Raw genomic sequence first — 19833 nt, 5'->3', positions numbered from 1 at the left:
CCTCCTGGTTTCCCTCCCACCCCACTGGCAAGTCCTCCTTCTCTTCTGCATAACACAGTGCTCCAATGGCCCACTTCTCTATCTACACACTCTCCATAGGTAATTCCATCCAGTATCAAATACAACTATATGCCAATAACCTCTAGCTCCATATCTTCAGCCAAAACCCCTCCCAGAATCTCCAGACTCCATTTATCCAATTGTCTAACTGACATCTCCAAAGGAATGTCTAAGAAGCACCTCAAACTTAGCACAGCCAAAACAGAACATTTTACATCTTCCTTCAAGTACATGAATTGCTTCTCTCCCAATTCTCCTCTTCTCAGTTTATGGCCCAGCTGCTCAAGTAAAAAGTGTAAGCCTTTGTCTCAATTCTTGTTTCCTCTCCCCAGAGAATTAATCTATCAGAAAGTTCGGTCAACTCCCTTGGTTGCAAAAACAAATCCTAAATCCATCCACTTCTTTCCATCTTTAACACCTGCTTGTCCATACAACTATAATTCCTTAGTTGGGCAACTAAAATAGACTCTTAACTGGAGTCCTGCATCCAATCTTCCCTCCCCAACTTGCCACAATCCAGTCCACTTTGTGTAGCCAGATCAGCCTTTGATAGCACACAGGCTGAATGGGAACAGCAACACTCACAAGGGGACAAAGTTGGTTCTTGGGGCAGAACGGTGAAAAATCTTACATATTATAATGAGCTGTGGTCCTCCAAAGCTCATCTCTACCTAACAAAATCTTATTTTTTATATTTAAGGAATACATTCTTGCTAGGGAAATATTAATTTAAATTTTTAATTAATTAATTTCAACTTAATTTTTCTTCTTGGAAAGACATAATGGAAAAAAAAAAGTTGAGAGACACTATGTTAGAGCAAAACCAAACCATTTCATTTACCAGCACATAATCCTCCAATGGCTTATATAACCTCAGAAAGAAATCTAAATGCCTTATCCTGGCTTGTACAGCTCTATAGGATCTGGCCCTTGCCTACTTTATAAAGATTCTCTTGGATACTATGGTAGATTGAGTAGTGGCAGTGTAAAGATATCCACATCCTAAATCCTGGTACCCATGAGTGTTATCTTACATAACAACCACCAAAAAGAAGACTTTGCAAATGTGATTAAATAAAGGATCTTGAGTGGAGAGATTATCCTGAATCATCAGAGTGAGCCCCAAATGCAATCACATGGATCTTTATAAGAGGGAAGCAAAAGGGAGATTTGACACACACAGAAGAGAAGAAGGCAATGTGACCACAGAGGCAAAGACTGGAGTGATGCAGCCAAAACCTGATGAATGCCAGGAGCCACTGGCAGCTGAAAGAAACAAGGAACAGATTCTCCCCTGGAGCCTCAGAAGGGAGCATGGCCTGCCAACACCTTGATTTTGGCCCAGTAATAGTGATTTTGGACTTCCGGCCTCCTGAACGAAGAGAGAATATGTTTCTGTTGTTTTAAGCCACCAAGCTTCCGGTTATTTGTTTAACAGCCACAGGAAACTAATACAGATACCTCTGCCTCTCGCGAAGTTCTGGGTTTATTTACCTTCTTCTGCCCGTCAGATTCATCAAGAATACAATTAGGGTTTTGGCACCAGCTGTCTCCTCTGCCTGGAATGCTTTGCTCATCTCTGTACAGCTAGCTTCTGCTCACTCAGGACCCAGCTCAAATGTCAGCTCCTCAGAGAGGCCTTCCCAAACCATCCAAATCCAAAATAATCACAGCTCTCATCAGCTCATACATCTCATCTTTATTTAATCATTATTATTTCTTCCCTGCACCCCCCAGAATGTTGCTAGGGCTCAGGGGAGGCCACCCCAAAATATGTACAATGGTATATTGATTATTTTGGATTCAAGTTCCTTAAGAAATGGTGAATGCAAGAGGGACAGTCTGACTCTCCTTTCTGTCTCCCTGAAAGTAAGAAATAAATCTCTCATGTGAAAGGTACACTCCCTGAATCTGGAAGTAGGACACCCTTCAGGCCAGAGATAGGGAATTTGGGCAGAGATGCCTATATAAACAAACCTGGTTACTTCTTCAAGCCCAAACTCTGGTTAGGTTCCTTACAAATTGAGCACCAAAACCTAAATTTCTTTGTCCTGTCAACTCCTCACAAATTTATTGTTTCTTTGTCTAAAAATATAAAAGCTGCCTGCTTTGGCCACTTCTTATGTCCCATTTCAATGAGACCTCTGAGTGCATGAATTAAAATTTGTTTTTCTCCTGTTAATGTCTTATGTCAATTTTGTTACTAATCCAGCCACAGGAACTCAAGACAGGTAGAGGGGAAAATTTCCCCCTCCCTGACAATGTAAATGCTACAAGAGAAGAGACTGTATCTGTTTTGTACACCACTATAATTTTAATTTGTAGAAAAATGCCCAGCACATATTAGGTGACTGAGGAACTTAACAAATGAGTGGATGCTACAGGTGGGAGAAAGGATGGTGGTGCTCTTCAATGAGAGGAAAAACATCATGAGGGCAGGGAGGGAGATTATGAGTCCTGTCTTGACTGTGGAAATATCCACTGAGTCTGAAATCAAGGAAGAGGTCTGGTTGGGGATGTTGATTTGAAATCATCGAAATCAAAGATATAGATGTACTTGATGGAACAGAGAACATCTACAATGAGAAGACAGTGAACTAAGAACAGACCCTGGGAACTACAACATCAAGGGGAAGAATCTGCAAAGAGACCCATAAGTAGACCCATAAGAAGAATGAAGTGTCATGGTAGCCTGGTGAAAGTTCAATTTCACAAAGGAGGGAATCAGCAGAATCACAGAAATTTCAAGCAATAAGCTCCTATGGATTTGCCGGTCAGGGAGAAACCAATAATCATAAAAAGAACAGATTCATCTAAGGTAGAAGCCAAATTTTCAATAGTTGCGGGGTGAATGGAAGGTAATGAAGTAGAAAAACAACATATAAAATACTTACAAGAAGTGTAGCTTGAAAGAAAGGAGAGAATGAGCATGTAGCTAGAGGGGAGTGAAGAGAGGAGGAATAGTTTTGGGTTTTGGTCTTGTTTGTTATTGTGATGGGAGAATATTGAACATTCTTGTAAATATTTAAAATGCAGGTGAATATTGAGAAACTTCATAGAGTAAGCTAGCTGAAGAAATGGGGGATTTAGAGTATTGGGGAAAGCATAAACTCTGGATAACTCTACCTCTAAGTTGGTAGTTAATGATGGAGTTAATATATTCAGATACAGGGAAGATGTGGAAAGGAGAACAAAATATTAAGATATCAAAATATTGACATATCTGTTTTCTCAGTATAACAGGAGGCAAGGACACTGTGAAAGGTACAGCTAACTAACTCTTCACCAAAAACCCATAATCTCTTCCTCTCCCAGCCAGACTAGACTTTCCAATCTCCCCTTGTTGATAGGTGTGACTGCGCACCTGATTTCTGACTGATGCTATGTGAGTGGAACTGTTACATTCACTTCAAGACTAAGTATTTAGAAAGTGGATATGCTTCTTCTCTTTCAGAGAAGCTGAAGACGCTTGAAAACAAAGTCCTAAGGGATGGCAGAATCACAAAATCAAAGGCTCCAGGATGCCTGAGTCATCAATTAGAGGAAAGCCATCCACCAACCAAGACTATGACATGATCAAGAAATAAACATCTGTTGTGTTTGTGCTTTTATCTATTTTCAGATCTTTCTGTTAGAACAGTTTAGTCTGCTCTAACCACTAACGATCATCTTCTGGTAAAGAAACGCACAGTGGGATAAAAGGCTCAAAGAAAATGCGGAAGGTTTGGAAAAACTACGGGGAGAAACAAGAAAAGATGCTGTCTAGAAAGATAAAAGAACTGCCCTGTGGCTAAAGCTAGAGAACATAAATTTGTAGGTGCCTCCAGTTTGCATGATGGTGTTCATTTTCCCACCAGCATTCACAAACCCAGGTGTAGGAGTGGAAAATGCAGATTTATACCAAGTTGCAGGTTGTTCCCACATTCATTAAGACTAAAGAGGATTTTAACAATGTCATGGTTCCCAGAAGTCAAATCAAAAGAAATATTGTTTTTCTCTTTCTGACTTACTTCACTCTGTATGACAGACTCTAGGTCCATCCACATCTCTACAAATGACCCAATTTCATTTCTTTTTATGGCTGAGAAATATTCCATTATATATATGTACCACATCTTCTTTATCCATTCATCTGTCGATGGACATTTAGGTTGTTTCCATATCCTGGCGATTGTAAACAGTGCTGCAATGAACATTGGGGTACATGTGTCTTTTTGAATATTAATGCATATATGTGCAATCTAGAAAAATGGTACAGATGAACCTATTTGCAGGGCAGGAGTAGAAACACAGACGTAGAGAACAGACATGTGGACACGGTGGGGAAGGGGAGGGTGGGATGAACTGGGAGATTAGGTTTGACATAAATACACTACCATGTGTAAAACAGATAGCTAGTGGGAACCTGCTGTATAGCACAGGGAGCTCAGCTCGGTGCTCTGTGATGATCTAGAGGGGTGGGATGGGCAGGGGGTGGGGAGGGAGGTCCAAGAGGGAGGGGATATATATGTACATATATAGCTGATTCACTTCACTGTACAGCAGAAACTAACACAACATTGTAAAGCAATTTTACTCCAATAAAAATAATAAATTAAAAAAATAAAGAAAAACATAGAAAACAAGAAAAAAAAAGGAATATTGTTTCAGGCAGGCATACTGTGCTATGCATTCAATGTCTGAACAAATTCAGCATCACTGGTGGAAACTGTTGACCCACAGCACAACGTATTAGGAAGTGAAATATTAAAAGGCAAAGTTCAATGAGTCAAGCAGGGGAATCCAAAGTAGCAAGAAAAAAAAAGGGAGTTTCTGTCATACTGGAACATAACTGTGACTTTGAGTAAGTCACTTATGTTCTTTGGAACTCGGTTTCCTCACTGATATAACAGGGTTCACTGTTGATATATGAAATAATGTGTGCAAAGTGCATAGCACAGAGCCTAGAAAAAGGTGATTGCTCTAAATGTTCTAGATGATACTTATTATTATTTATTATCAATAATAAAAAGCAGCATTGGGTTAGATCTTTAACCCCCTTCCTATTTAAAATTCTGTGAATATATATTTTTTAGATAAATATCCCAGCTACTTAATGGTGGGTTGGGATAGGGGAAAAGGGCAACATAAAGAAAGAGAGAAGTCAAAGGATATTTGTTGTAACAGATCCTATGAGCACAAGCCAGGAGGGAGAAGCAGGGAATGCAGCATCCTCCCAAGTGAATGCCACATCTGGAGAGGCTGAGAGAAAGGACATCCCAAACTCGGGGAAGTAAGAGGAAAAGTTAGGCCAGGTCCAGAGGTGAACAGAACCCACTGACCGTGACTGGCTTCTTCTTGCAAGACACGGCAAGAGCAATAAAACACCGCGCACTTTTATGGCTTTAAATTCACACAGTTCTGCCACCTTATTTTAAGGAGGAAGAAACTGACAGGTGCAGAGACTGACCAAGGCCACAGGCAGGTGGCTATAATGTGACTTCAGGGATGCACAGAAGTAAACACTTGCCCACTCCCAAAGCTCCTTCTACTTATCCTACATAAATGGTCCCTAAGGTTTTGTCCCCTTAGAATCCAGAGACCTTTGACATAGCGACAAGCTAATTTTATCAGTCATCTTGTTGTGAATTAATTTTCTTGATTCTTTCTTAAGAGATTGGATTAGGTAGGCAGGTGGGGGAAAAGAGAGAAGTTAGTGAAGAGAAGGGAGCCCTAAGAGCCCTGACAAAGGTGACTCCTTAGCAGATCTTAAATGACCTCCTCATTTGCAGATTCCTCCACTGATTTTCTTCACAGATTGCTTTTATAACTTTGGTTCAAATGCAGCAATTTCCTTTTCTCCTCCTAAAACAAATATCCTTTAGATATAAGAACTGCCAAATGTATAGGGAGAAAGGGAGGCCTGAAAAAAGATAAAGATTCAGTTTAACTGATTATCTGAAATGCATCTGCCTGTGTGTTACCTGCTGTCCAATCACACCCCAACCATTTCTATCACTTATTCTTGGTAATTAAGGGATGAGTGAATTATGAGTCAATCATTCATTCAACAACTATTTACTAGGTGTCCCCACATGCAGGGACTTGGCTGGGCACATGAGGTCTATAAAATTGTAAAAGATCCAGCCCTTGCTCTGCATGATCTTCTGCAGGAAAGGAAATTATGCATGTTTTCAAATAATGACCATACACAGGAGTAAATGAGATACTTACGAGTGGCATAAAAAGAGTAGTTGAAGAGTTTAGGATCGGGCTTCCCTGGTGGCGCAGTGGTTGAGAGTCCGCCTGCCGATGCAGGGGACACGGGTTCGTGCCCCGGTCCGGGAAGATCCCACATGCCGCGGAGCGGCTGGGCCCGTGAGCCATGGCCGCTGAGCCTGCATGTCCGGAGCCTGTGCTCCGCAACGGGAGAGGCCACAACAGTGAGAGGCCCGCTTACCGAAAAAGAGTTTAGGAAATGTACAAAACACTTCTGACTGGGGTAGTGAAGGAAAGCGTCACAAAACTGGTAGCCTGTGGTCAGGACATTCAAGGATTGGTAGGATTTTAAAGAGGTAAAGCAGAAGGAAGAACATTAGCACAGGGGGCAGCAGTAGGAATAAAACAGATCTAACGTAGTCCAGTTCGACTGGATCACGAGGAAGAGAAGGGCAGAAGTTTAATATTGGGGCAAGACCGGAAACGTCCATGAATTCAAAGATAAATATTAAGAATTTAATGCAATAGGGCAGAGTGACCCACGGAAGGGTGGAACAAAGAGTGGTATGGATCAAAGCAGTTCTGATATTACTGCAGCGAAACAAAACATCCTCTCCTTCTTCAGTTTAAACAAAAGGAAAACGACTTTTGAGAACCTAGTACTCTGAGCCGTACTATTTTCATCACTTTTCAAATACAGGTAGAAATTCATTGTGTTTTATTGAAACTCATAAAATCCCAATGAAAATTTTCCTAAAATGTTTACCTTGAACATCAACTTTTGTTCCTAGTGTGAATAACCAACCAGACTTAGTGGTCACTGGTGCATATGAGGTAAGTAATAAAGCTTTCTAAGCATGTGTCAGCGAGTCATACTCGAAGACCGTGTCATTTGACAGTAGCAGCTTCTAGAAATCTCATTTTCAGAAAACAGCCTCTCTGTTATAATTTGTGGGGTTTGAAGGATATAGGTGGATAATCAAATATGAAATTCCATAGAGGATATATCACTATTTAAAGAATCCGAGGCTAGAAAAATCTAAATGAAACAGTCATTGCTCACACTTTAACAGTATCTGACTGCTACAGAATAAAGTACGCTAGTAATCATTTCATTTTGCCAGAAAAAGTAAAAGATATCCCCAAGTAATGCTTTAGAGTTTTGTTAATATGTTTTGTCACAATAAATTTTTACTTAGGAGGGCAACATTTTCTATTAGTTAATTTTTTCCCACTAATTTTAGTGAATTAACAGCACCAGAGCTTGACCTAATTAAAATCAGAAACAATGTTTTGTCTGCTGCACAAATCAGAAACCTTATTTTAAAAGAATCAACAGAAAATTTTCTACTGAAAATGGGAAATAAGAACACAGATACGATATAGGAAGAAATATTTAACCCAAAGAACTAGTAAGAACTGCTAAAAAAAAAAAGGTGAAAATCCTGGGAAACAAGGGGAAAAAAGACTAAAACAAACAAACAAACAAAAATGGTCACATTCACCTCAGGACACAAAATTAGAGTTCTAGACAAACTCTGACCACAGTCATTACCTCAACGTCCTCAGGTATTCAAACCATTAGCTCCTCAGCTTCCTTTTCCTAAAAATGCTCCTGAGATCAATCCCTGGTCAGGTAATACAGGAAGAGGTCAAAAGTTGTTCGACATTTCCTGGCTTGCAGCCACGTTGGCCCTTGTCTTTCTCACTTGCAGTTGAATCTGATCATCTCTCCGCCCCCCTACATTTCTTTCCCCCATCATGTCAACAATTCTAAAACAAGGAAGTATACAACACACCCTTTTATTAGCTTCTTCTTCCTCTATAAAACAACTTCCAAGTTGCCTTCTTATCTCAAAGGTGATGAATCCTGATGGAATTTCCTGAGTATTTTGAAGAGCATCTAAAACCACTTTTATAACACGGTCTCAAATTAGCCAGTTGTGGGGATCCCAAACTTAATGACTAGTAATTTTCCCCAGAAACTTCAGTGAAAACGATATCCTATTATATACAACTGGAGAGAGTAAAAGGCAGGCCATCTGACACTTTGTTTTAAGCAAGGGTGTTAAAAGTGGCAAGAATGAAAAGTTATAATTTTTAACTCCAATCCTGGGCTTTAAAACTTCAGAGGCACAGTGAAAAGTATCACTTAGTTCATGTACAGAATTGTATTGTAAGTTTCTAATATGCTTTTCCATAGAAAGTTTACTTTTGAAAGTATATGATTGTTTGGCTTTTTAATACACTGAAGTACAAAATAGCAAACATTCTTGAAACAGAAATGATCCGCTGTAATCTTCAGGAAACTTTAAGTCTCTCTGTTGCTGAAGTGACATTCTCTTCACCACAAAATTGTCTCCAGCTACTTGAGAGCATGTTAACCTCTCCCTTCCATAACCAGTGGGTGCGGGACTATGCAAGATCTTATGCTGCTCTGTAACTGTTCAACATCTATATGTTTTACCTTGTTAAATGAACTCTAACCTTCTCAAAAGCAGGATAACCATATTTTTCTTTATCTTGTTACTATATAATGCTGCACAAGACTACAGAAAATTTCATTTAAGAAGTCAAGTGTTACAGATATTTGATTCCTAATGCTCTTTCTAAAGTGTTGTTTCTGTACTTAGGACAACCTAGTGAGTCTGGTTGTTGACAAGTAGAAAAAAAAATCAAGTTCTGGAAAACCTGAGCAGAAACTTCATCACATTAAAAATATAAAGAGGAGAAATTAGATAATGACCTGGAAATTGTTTTCTGTCTCTAATAACCATAGCTGCCACTAACTTCCCCCCTCCCCCTTCCTTCTAGCACACACACCAAATTAACGGGGAAAAAACCTGGATAATTCACTCACAACATGCAAGGGCTAAATTATCCAACTATCTGCATTCTTTCCCCAAGTCTTCCCTTTTTGAATATAAAAAGTAAAATATATAAGAAAGAAGAAAATAATATTTTGAAGTCTACTACCTGAAAGGAACATCACTAGTGATTTTACGTGTTATATCATATATTATTATCTACATTTTGTCAGTGAGACAACTGAGGCCCAGTGAGGTTGACTAGTTTCCCTAAAGCCAAAATCTCTGGTTTTCTTCCCCCACTACATCCAGCTAGAGTTTTTCCCACAGTTTAGTCACTCATTGAGAAAACATTTATCACAAACTAGTCACCACTCTAGATACTGGAAATACGAAAGTGTGTGAGGCAGCCCACGCCCTCTCACAGAATGTACATTCTAGTAATGAAAGCAGAAACTAATAGCAAACGGGATACTTTGAGAGTTATAATTATTCACCAACATGACTTATGTACGATGATAGTCAAGTATTTCTAAACATCTCTGAGATTAAATAGTTACAAAAACAAGAGGGGAGGCATTGACGATTGGCCCTCTTGTCAATTACTGAGCTAAGCCATTGAGTCTTTTAATAAATCAGAGGGAGAGAGAAGGAAGCAGAGTATTAATGCTGCTCAGAATGTCTACAAAATAAAGTGACTATGTGAGATATCAGAATGGACAGCTCCAACGATGCTGGTTCTCAAACCCCAAATTCCATCTTTATCCATTATTACTAAGGTACCACTGCATCATTTGACGAGTTGATTCGGAAAAATCAAGGGAGTGTTGTAACTTGACATAATCCCACTATGAGAAACACAGAAGGATTCCAACATCCTCCTCATCATAAGGTTCCCCAGGCTGCACATGGTATCCGTTGAGCAATGGCCTCCAGCACTCAGCCCATGGCCAGCAAGAACTGTGGCACTCAGAGACTAGAGTGGTCAGTAGCTACCAGGAAGTGCCTGGCCCCCGTGTGGCAGTTCCCATTACCCTCCACACTCCAAAACAAAACTTCACATCTATTAAACTTGGGAACGCATGCAAAATTGTTTTGTTTTAAGCAATGAGGACTCAGTGGAACCTACTTTTCCATCCCATACCTATTTATACAAGTATAAAAGTTGACTAAATTAGTTGTCAGCTATTTCTATAGCTGTCCCCACCCCTTCCCATGATATTTATAAAGTGTTGCATAATTTGGGTTGGCCCCGTCACTAAGAGAACTTGCATGTGTAAACTTTGGAACTCCTGAGGAGGGCAGTTCCCGGAGTGAATGCTCCCCCGCAGAAGATGGAAGGCAGTCTAGAGGTCAAGGGCTCCAGATCAGCCCTTCATTCACAGGGCTATACGTTCCTGCCAAAGCACGCTTCAAGTCCATTTTTGACGCAGAAGTTACTACGTGGGGAGTAGGGTCTGTTTTAAGTTCATCAGGGTACACCTTCCATTTCCTCCTAAAACTGTCACACTCCAGCAGCTAAGATCTCAAAGAAGCCTCAGTCCCCTTCTAGAATCTTTCCCTCCCTTGCTTCAGAAGGGAGCAACAGTCCTTTTCAGACGAGCGGCATCCACAAGCCAAAAGTTTGCAGCAAACTTTCATTTAGACACCAACCCTCACCCCAAAGTCCTGCCACTTAACCAAGGAGGCAAAAGTATTCCACCCCACAGCCCCGCTCCCGGTAAGAATGAGCCCACGTTCTATCGGTGCGGAAAAATTCTAAATCTTTCCCCAGATTCTGCCACCACCCACCCCAACACCGGACTCCACCCGGCCAGAGAGGGACCACCCGCCTCCCCAGAACCCAGGGGGCGGGGGCACGGGGGTCTCCCGGGAAGCACACACCTTAGATTGATCCTCTCGCGCGAAGGGAGTGAGGGAAGAAGCACCCGTTTCCGCGGGCCTGGGCGGAGTCTCTGCCTCCACCGAATCAGCGCCTCGGTCCGGATACTCGCAGCGAGGCGCGCGTGGATGTCACCCCCCCGAATAAGCAGGGCGACTGTAACCCGACGCACCAGAGCAACCGCGCCCCCGCCTCCCCCGAAACTCGCGCCTCCCGCTCCCCTGCCCGAGGGTCGACCCCGGCGGCGCGACCGCCGCATCCAGCCGGATACCTCGGGCCCAGGCTACGCCGACCCAGCGGGGAAGCGCGGAAGTGGAGGCGGGGTACCCGGCCGGGAAGGCGGGGAAGGGTTGCGAACCAGCGGGCAGAGAATGAGCGAGGTCTCCGCCTCCAAATGAACATGACTAGACCGGCGCGCGGGGCCCGCGGGGATGGGCCGCGGCGCGGCGTGTGCGGGGCCCTGGCCCCAGGCCCCAAGTGCTGCCCGCGTCCTCTCCCGGCCTCACTCCAGACCTTCCGCCCCGCCTCGCCAGCCGGCTGGCGGGCCGGGAAGCCTCGGCGGGGCTAGGCCGAGGGAAGACGGCGGAGGTGTCGGATTTCCTCCGCCCTCGCCACCTGCCCAGGAGAGAGGAGACACTCGTCCGCCTACACGCCGGTGGGGCTGGCTTACCTGATTTCTCGTTACCCGCCCCCGAAACTGGCTTCCCCTATTCGGCAGGCAGGCTTCCCTGGGCCTAGAAACGCGTCTGGGAGGCAGGCAGAGCCCTGGGACCCCACCGTCAGAGCCCAAAGCTTCGGGCTCCTCCCGCGCGCTCTGGAGGCGTGCCCGGCCGCCTGACCCCTGCCTGAATGTCAGCGAGAAGACCCGCAGGGAAGACCAAGCCCAAGCTTCAGGGGGTGGGATGCTGAGCACGGGCTCCTCGGGCCCAGCCTCGTACAGGTGGGGGGAGGGGAGAGCCCAGGCAGCAGAGCAGCAGGCTTCCCAGTTGCACCCCCAGAACCGACCCTACCCACTGAGCATGCCCAGCTCACTTGTTGGCACTAGAAGTGCTAGGCGAGACCAAGGGGGCCCAAGGAGGACGCAGATAGGGTTCAAATTGACCCATTTCTTTAAGGTCTTTCCTCCGAAGATCTCTGGGAGGTTTACACGTAACGTTTCTACCGTGGTATTGGAAAATACCCAGGGAAGGGTTGGAAAGGCCTTCCAAAAAAAGGCAGCCAAATTAGTTTGAAACAAAATCGCAGGGGTGGGGTTTTTTCAGCCAATTATTTATGGTCACTTACTAATTTCTTTAAATACCAAATAATTATTATAATTGACCCAGAGGACTATGTAGTTTCATTGGGTCCCAAACTCATAGTAACAGGAAACCAGCCTATCCAATGGGTAGTCTATCCAGTGGAACAGCGGGGGATTGGGGCGGGTGTGTGTGTGTGTTAAATGATCAATGCTAGTTTCCCATCCCCACACCAGTTGAATCAGTCGGTGGATGGAACCTGGAAATCTTTATATTTTAAAACTATGGGTCTCAAAGTGTAGCGGGGGGAGCCAGCATCACCAGAGAACCTGATAGACATGCAGAGTCTCGGCTTCACCCCAGACTACCTGATTCTTAAACTCTGGGGCCAGGGGCCTAGCTGATTGAACAAGCCCTTCAGGAGATTATGGTGCACACTACAGCTTGGAACCACTGTTGAAACCCTCCCCCCACCCCATGATCCACGTGAGCACCCAGGCAGGGTTGAGAGCCCCTCTAATAGACCATTGCTTTCACATTTTTTCAAATCCTAAACATTTGTCTAGAAGAGCAACACGTTGCATAGAAAAGGAATAATCTGGCAGAACTGAGGTGCCAGTCCTGGATTTGCTTCCCAGTAATTCTCCCAGGACAGTTCAGTGCTTGGAAAATGGAGACAACATATTCACTTTTGTACCTAGCACAGTCCCTATAACATAATAGATGTTCTATAATTGTTCATTGATATGAAATGAATGCTCAGGTGAACAATTTGTTCCGAGCCCTATTATGTCTGCTGTTTATTTTCCCCACAAGTCCTGGTCACCTTGCTAGCTAACAAGCCAGCAGGGATTCAGTTCTCATCAATACCCCATGACCATCCATGATGGTCCAATCCAAGTCAGACCCTGATGGAATAAGACATGGGAAGAGGTAGAGAATCTTGAGGTGAGAAAACTCAGAAGCACTGGACATGTTTTCACTTGCCAAGGCTGGGGCACAAAGCAACCAAAGGAAAGCAGGAGGACCCTAGGCATTGGTGGAATTCAGGAAAGGTATCAAATGAAAAAGGTGTGTAGGGGAGGGGTTAAGAGAGGAGAGATAAGAAAGCTTAACATGCATGATAAGCATACAGCTTACTCTGGATCTTCTTTTTCTAAACAACCCACCTCGGCTCTCCTCTTCCCCATGCTCCATACACATCTAATCTCAACTACAGCCTTGAAAAAAAATTTTTAATTAGAAATCATTGTAAAATAATTACTTCCAATTACTGCATAAAAACATAGCTGATTTGTAGTTATTCAACATAAATTAGGCATCCACTTTTATTCAAGGCAAAAGCGGTAAAAAAATTAACTTTTCAATATATACACTAGATAATTTCAAAATGCAGAGTTTTATGATCCTTCTGTTTTAAGACCGACAGAGACTTACAAAATCAAAACCTATGCTGTATTTACTCCATCAGTATCTTCTAGAAGGAATAAAGTATAAAAATAATTTTTTCCTTTTAGCCTTGAACATGATGCTTTAAAACTTAGGTTACTATTTATGAGTACCTAAAGTAGCTTTCCACCTCTCTATCTCTGCCCCTGGGTCTTGCTTATTATGATAAGAATTCCACTGAAAGAATTTGGTTGCTGATTGAGATATCTAACAGTAATGTAATTTCCCATATGGATAAGCAATTTATTTTCATTGTTAAGATAATTTTTTGGGGAGGAGGGCAATAATCATTCATTTAGAAATTGCTCTTCAAAATTAAGTATTACACTAGATACACAAGCAATATTAAAAAGAAAAAGTCTTCCCTACACACATACACCTGCTACAGCTTCTCATGGAATTAAAACAAAACCAAACAAACATGTTGAGGGCTAAAAAGGGAGAAAACTGAGTGAGAGTGTAGGAGGGGAAGCACTTATCATAACTAAATTTAAAAGCATGAAGTAATTATTTTAGCAGAAAACAATCTACTGACCCTACCAGTACCTCAGAGAAGTTAAGTCTTAAGTGTTTCTCCTTGTCGCCGTAAGCATTACTCAGCATTTGGAATGAAACTATGTTTACTGTCTTTCAGATTGAGGGTGTCAAATAACTTTGGTGCCACCTAACTCTTTTCTCATGTGCCTACGGAAACTTCAGGACTATCCTAGGTTTTCAGGCTCACATGGCTACCGAAATCTGAAAAGCTTTCCCCTTTTCCTTTGTTCCTATGTAAACAAAGCCTAAATTCGCCTGCCATTAATTTATCTTGCTTTTGTAGTGTTGTCAGGTAAATTTGGGTTATTTTCTATAGTCTAGTGTAACAATACAAGTGAGAAGTTCTTCCCTTCCCAAGCCTGGAGAGTAGGTTCCCTGACGCTTAGACATCTTCAACCCAACTGCTGGGGGTGACCTTTCCCCAAAATGGGGAACCTTCCATTGGTGATTCTATTACTCACCTTTTATGACCATTTACCACCTGCCCAGGGTCAACTGTTTTAGTCCCTGCCCACTTCTAGAGAGGAACACATTTTCCCTGAGTGTTCATTGGTTATCAAAGCTCATAATAAAATTATGGAATGTAAGGATTGAAAGGAGCCATAAATGTTATTAACTCACAGACTTTTGTTTGACAAATGATGAAACCAAGGCCCAGAATTATTAAGTACTTTACCTAAAGTTACAGAGTTAGCCTGACATAGAGCCAAGACTAAAATGAGAAACTGCTTGGTATAGAGACCAGTGTGTGGGCTTCAAATCCATCCTCTTCTAAGTTCTTTAACCTCTAGCCGCTCAGAGCCTCAGTTTCCTCATCAGTGAGAATATATTGAGAATAGCAAACATTCAATACTACTTACTCTATGTCAGGAACTAGTCTTAACAAAGTACTTGTAATCTTTAATACTCTGAATAACTATGAGTTTTTTGGTTTGGCTTTGTTTTTACAAACTGGGAAATTGAGGCACAAAATTGTTAAGTAACATGCCCAAGAAAACACAGCTAGCAACAGCCAAACTGGAATTGAATGGGATAATATATGTAAAATGCTTAACATGTAGATTGTCGATAAAAGTATCACCAATGTCATTTCCCTACCCTGAACCCCACACATTCTGACTCATGGTCCAATACTGGGCCAAGACACCTTTGTTCTGAGCTTCGATTGCTGTGTATGCTCACATCTTTCTTCCATTCTATTATTTTAGTACTTTACATAATTTAGGAAGTACTGAATGTACCTATAATCTTATCCATTGTTAACAACAGTTACAACATTAAGAAGATAACCAAACATTAAACAAAGACTTCAAGTTTACCACTTACAAAAAACAAAACAAAACAAAACAAAAAACCACTAATATGGAGTTTCTAGAAGATTAGCAGCGCTGTCCAGAAAAATCTTAAATCCTTGAACAGGACTGGACAAGTACCTTTGGGGCTTGGAGATAAGAGCAGGTCATTTATCATTTAGTGGGCCTCCACCTCCTTGTTACTTGAATTCTTAAAAGCAGAATTATAGACATCTAAAAATATACAACAGAAAATCTTCCCACATCAGTGATTTTCAAAGAGTTAGGATCAAGAATGAGGTAAAAATACAGTATATGATCCTTGAAAAGATGAAATGAAAATACTAAATATATTTTAATAGGTTTAACCCATATTTTAATGGGTTCTTTAAGGTTTATTTCTGCTTTATAAGAATCTGGGAAAGTCTTCTTGAAATAAATTTTTAAGGCATCAATATAAAGTGACACCAGGAAACTTACTTAGATGTAAAGGTCTTGTGGGTAAAGGAAGTATGAACTTCCTTGGGCAGGCATCCACTTTGATCTTTGGACAAGGCAGCACTGAAAACAAATGTTGGTGATATAAATTGAGTAATGTTGTCTCTGGAACATAGCCTCCTATTTAATAGCAGGAGGAAGGTTGTGGGCAAGTAGATATGTCCCAAATAACTCATGCAGAGAACATGAAAAAGTATTAGGTTCTGATGTGGGAGCTGAAACAAAATAGAGGATTGGGTTCTTCAGAGTAACTGTTTATGATTCAGTGAAAGAGGCAAATAAGCCAAGAGTAAACAGCCCAAGAAACTGGAGATTTGTTCAGTTCCGTGTCTGGATACCTGTTACATAACCTGGAGATGGCTTCAATCTCAGCAGTAAATGCTTAAAATTAACTTGACTACAGTTTGTAATGTTATAATGTGATTTTTTTTGAACGAATGAATCTGAATAGCAAAAAAATAGAGCAACAATAGCAAAGGACAGGGTTTATGCCTGTGCCTGATTAGCTTTAAAATAAGAAGAATGTTGTGTCTTAATTCAGCAGCCTTGAAGCACGTGGGCAATGACCTAATTTCTTCCAAGCCAAGAGGAAAGCCATTTACACACAGGGGTATAGGCCAGAGAGTAACAGGTGCTGTTCCCTCAGCAAATACCTTGGACTCAAAAGGGAATCTCCTTCATTCCTCCTCTATCAGCAAAAGCATCATGCAAAGCCAAAAAATGAACCATGGAAAAGTAGAGAATCTTTGTTCTGTTATCTTTGAGTTACATATTGAAGTTTATTTATTTATTTATTTTTTTCTTCTTTTTGCGGTATGCGGGCCTCTCACTGTTGTGGCCTCTCCCGTTGCGGAGCACAGGCTCCGGATGCGCAGGCCCAGCGGCCATGGCTCACGGGCCCAGCCGCTCCGCGGCATATGGGATCCTCCCAGACCGGGGCACGAACCCGTATCCCCTGCATCGGCAGGCGGACTCTTAACCACTGCGCCACCAGGGAGGCCCTGAAGTTTATTTTTTAAATAGCTCTTTTGGGGGGCATAAAACAAAAGAAGAGAATGGTTCAATCTAACCTTCATCAAAGAGAAATTTGAAAATTTAATGGAAAGTCTATTAACATTCTCTAGACCACACTGTAAATAGATAATCCCATATCCTTCTTGCCTAACTTTCAACCCTGGTCAAGTTTCTGAGAACTAAGACAGCTTGACATGTGATAAAAAGCTAGAAACTGATGTCAGGGCATCTGAAAAAACAATTTTTTTCCTTGTAAATTTAGAGTATGTGTGTTCTAAAAATATCTTTCAATAGTCAAATGTGGAGGAAGGCACTTTTTCCTGAGCATGTGCTCTTCACTATCAAACTGAGCCTCACAGAGTTTTGAAAAAGAGTAAAAGTCCAGCCCTCACAAAGATGGCCTTCCTACAGTGGGTCTCAAAGTGCTGCAGGGTGGAATTCTACCTTTTCCATGATTTTCCTCACCTTAGACACAATTTACATTCTTGCTTTGGAGCTATGTGAAAGCAAATTATCCCCAGGCTTAAGGAGGTAAAGTGAAGACTTAAAAGCTATCCTATTGTAGGCTGAATAGTGGCCTCCCTGGAACCTTTGAAGGTCACCTTATATGGGGGATGGGGAGTATTAACAGATATGATTTAATTAAGGATCCTGAGATGGAGACGTTTTCCTGAATTATCAGGGTGAACCCTAAATGCAGTCACATATAACCTTATAAGAAAGAAGTAATAGGGAGGGTTTACACAGACAGAAGAGTATAAGACAATGTCATCATGTACACAGATTAGAATAATGCAGACACAAGCCAAGGAATGCCAGCAGCTGGAAGAAGCAAGGAATGGATTCTCCCCCAGATCTTCTGGAGAGACTGCAGCCCTGCTGACCCTGATTTCAGTCCAGTGATACTAATTTTGGACTTCTGGCCTCAAGAACTGTGGGAGACTATATCTCTTGTTTTAAACCACCAAGTTGGTGGTAATTTGTTACAGCAGCAATAGGAAACTAATACAACTTCCTTCATTTATTTTCCTTTGACACCAACATCAATCTATCTCTGTAGAGCTAGCCCTTCAGTACATCACTGGCATTTGTAGGGTATTCGTCATTCAAGATGCCAAAGCAATTTACAGCCATGTAAATGGGCTCAATTTTCTGCCTTGTGGGACATTCAAGCAATACCAGAAATTTCCAAAATTTGAGAGATGCCTGGACCTTTTTTTCTTTTGAGCTTTCTAATAAGTGATGAAATACCAAAACAAGGTTGAAAAAATTATGGTATAATTTGAATGTTACAGTTAGCCAACTAATGCTTAGCAGAAGGAATATGTTGGTAATTGTCCCTATAGCTTCATTTAGAGATAAGAGCAAAATTTTTAATTTGAGGTCTGTGGTAGATGGATTGACACACCACCCAGATCCTCCTTCAAGCAGAAATTCTTTCACCAGCTGCTGGAAGCATCTCCAGCTGCCAACTCAATGAGAGCGCCGCCTCGTGCAAGGCCATCCCTTTCCTGGACTGGTCCTTACCCTGTGATTGAGTGAAGCAGGGGTATAAAGGCTCAGCTGGATAATTGGGAGATAACTCTAATGGGCTGTGTATGCTCCAGAACTCCCTTAGGGGGTGAATGAAGCTTTGTTGAGCTTGCATCACAATTCTACTTCTCCCTCTGTCCACTTCTGCTTCTGCACTCTTCTTTTCACAAGTATCCCTAAAAATAACCTGCATGTCATACTCTGTCTCAGTATCTGCTTCCAGAAAACCCAAGCTGCGTCAGGGCCTTTCATAAATGGGAAGCCCAGGTAACCAAACCCTTGAGTTCCACACATAATTTTAAATTCGTTCTTTCTCCTTTCTCTGATTTATCCACTGGGATTATACATTTCTGTCCAGCTCAAATAAAGAACCATTTCCTAGAGCCAGGAGCCTTTGCAATCTGCTCTACATATCCAAGGGCACCAGGCTTCTCTGAACCACATATAGTGCAGGAGTATGAGTTGCCAAATTTTTCCCCAAACCCTACTTCCTTTCAAGTTTCTCTAACTTATGTGTTTCTAATTTTAGTCAATCAATGGATATTTATTGAGCACCACCTATACACCAGGCACTGTTCTATTGTTCCAGGGATACAGTGGTAGGTGCTCGTATCACGTAGTCCAGATTGTAGCATGTGATAGGCTCTAGGTTGACCTTTACATATGCCTTCCAGGCAAGGTAAAATGAATTAATTAGGCTAGATGTAAGACAAGGAGTGGTGGGTCTGGGGCAAATTGGAGAGAGCATACCACAGCTAAAGAGATTGCTCTACCTAAACCTCATGATCAAACTTTGTGCTACCAGCTAGGACAACAGGTATATGCTTCCTTATGTGATGTAATATGAAGTCTGCATTATCACCTCAGAATTATTTTTGCCCCAAATGTTTAACCTAAATTAGTCAAGCCTTTAGATCTGAATCCCAATCCCCAAGATAACTGACCCCTTCAACGAGACAATGCCATAGAAGAAAAGGGGCAAGTGGGGGAGAGCCTGATCTAGAGTAAAAGTGACTTATGTGACATAACTAAATGCAATGCATAGGTTTTAATTGGATCCTGGCTTGAAAGGAAAATGAATCTGAAAGAAACTTTGGGACAATGGGGAAATTTGAATATAGACTGAGTAAAGATGACCTTCGGGAATGATGATTGATTTTTTTCTTCAGCATGATAGTAAGATTGCAGTTCTGTAGGAAGCTGTCTTTATTTTTAGAAATGCATGCTAACATATTTAGGGATGAAGTAATATAACCATTTTAAGATGGTTCAGCAAAAATATAAATGTATATAGGTATTTACTTTTATAATAAATATGGAAAAAT

At 41.7% G+C, this 19833-nt stretch overlaps 1 protein-coding gene across 3 annotated transcripts in view; it reads right to left on the bottom strand.

The window, feature by feature from the left end:
- The window catches only part of GPD2 (glycerol-3-phosphate dehydrogenase 2), a 155297-nt gene that overhangs the window by 119959 nt on the left and 15505 nt on the right, over window positions 1-19833 (bottom strand). Inside the window, exon 1 of one of the 3 annotated variants that reach the window (XM_060106451.1) lies at window positions 11618-11725. The exons of 1 other annotated variant lie outside the window; for it this stretch is intronic. The gene's annotated coding sequence lies outside the window, so the exon portion shown is untranslated. Of the gene's footprint in view, window positions 1-10949; window positions 11091-11617; window positions 11726-19833 lie in introns of those variants that run through there. One more of the 3 variants, XM_060106450.1, reaches the window with a different exon arrangement.

This window comes from Mesoplodon densirostris, chromosome 8, assembly GCF_025265405.1.
Source record: "Mesoplodon densirostris isolate mMesDen1 chromosome 8, mMesDen1 primary haplotype, whole genome shotgun sequence".
Lineage (NCBI taxonomy): Eukaryota > Metazoa > Chordata > Mammalia > Artiodactyla > Ziphiidae > Mesoplodon > Mesoplodon densirostris.
Note: the sequence above shows the minus strand (reverse complement) of the source record. Positions and strands in the feature narration are given on the sequence as shown.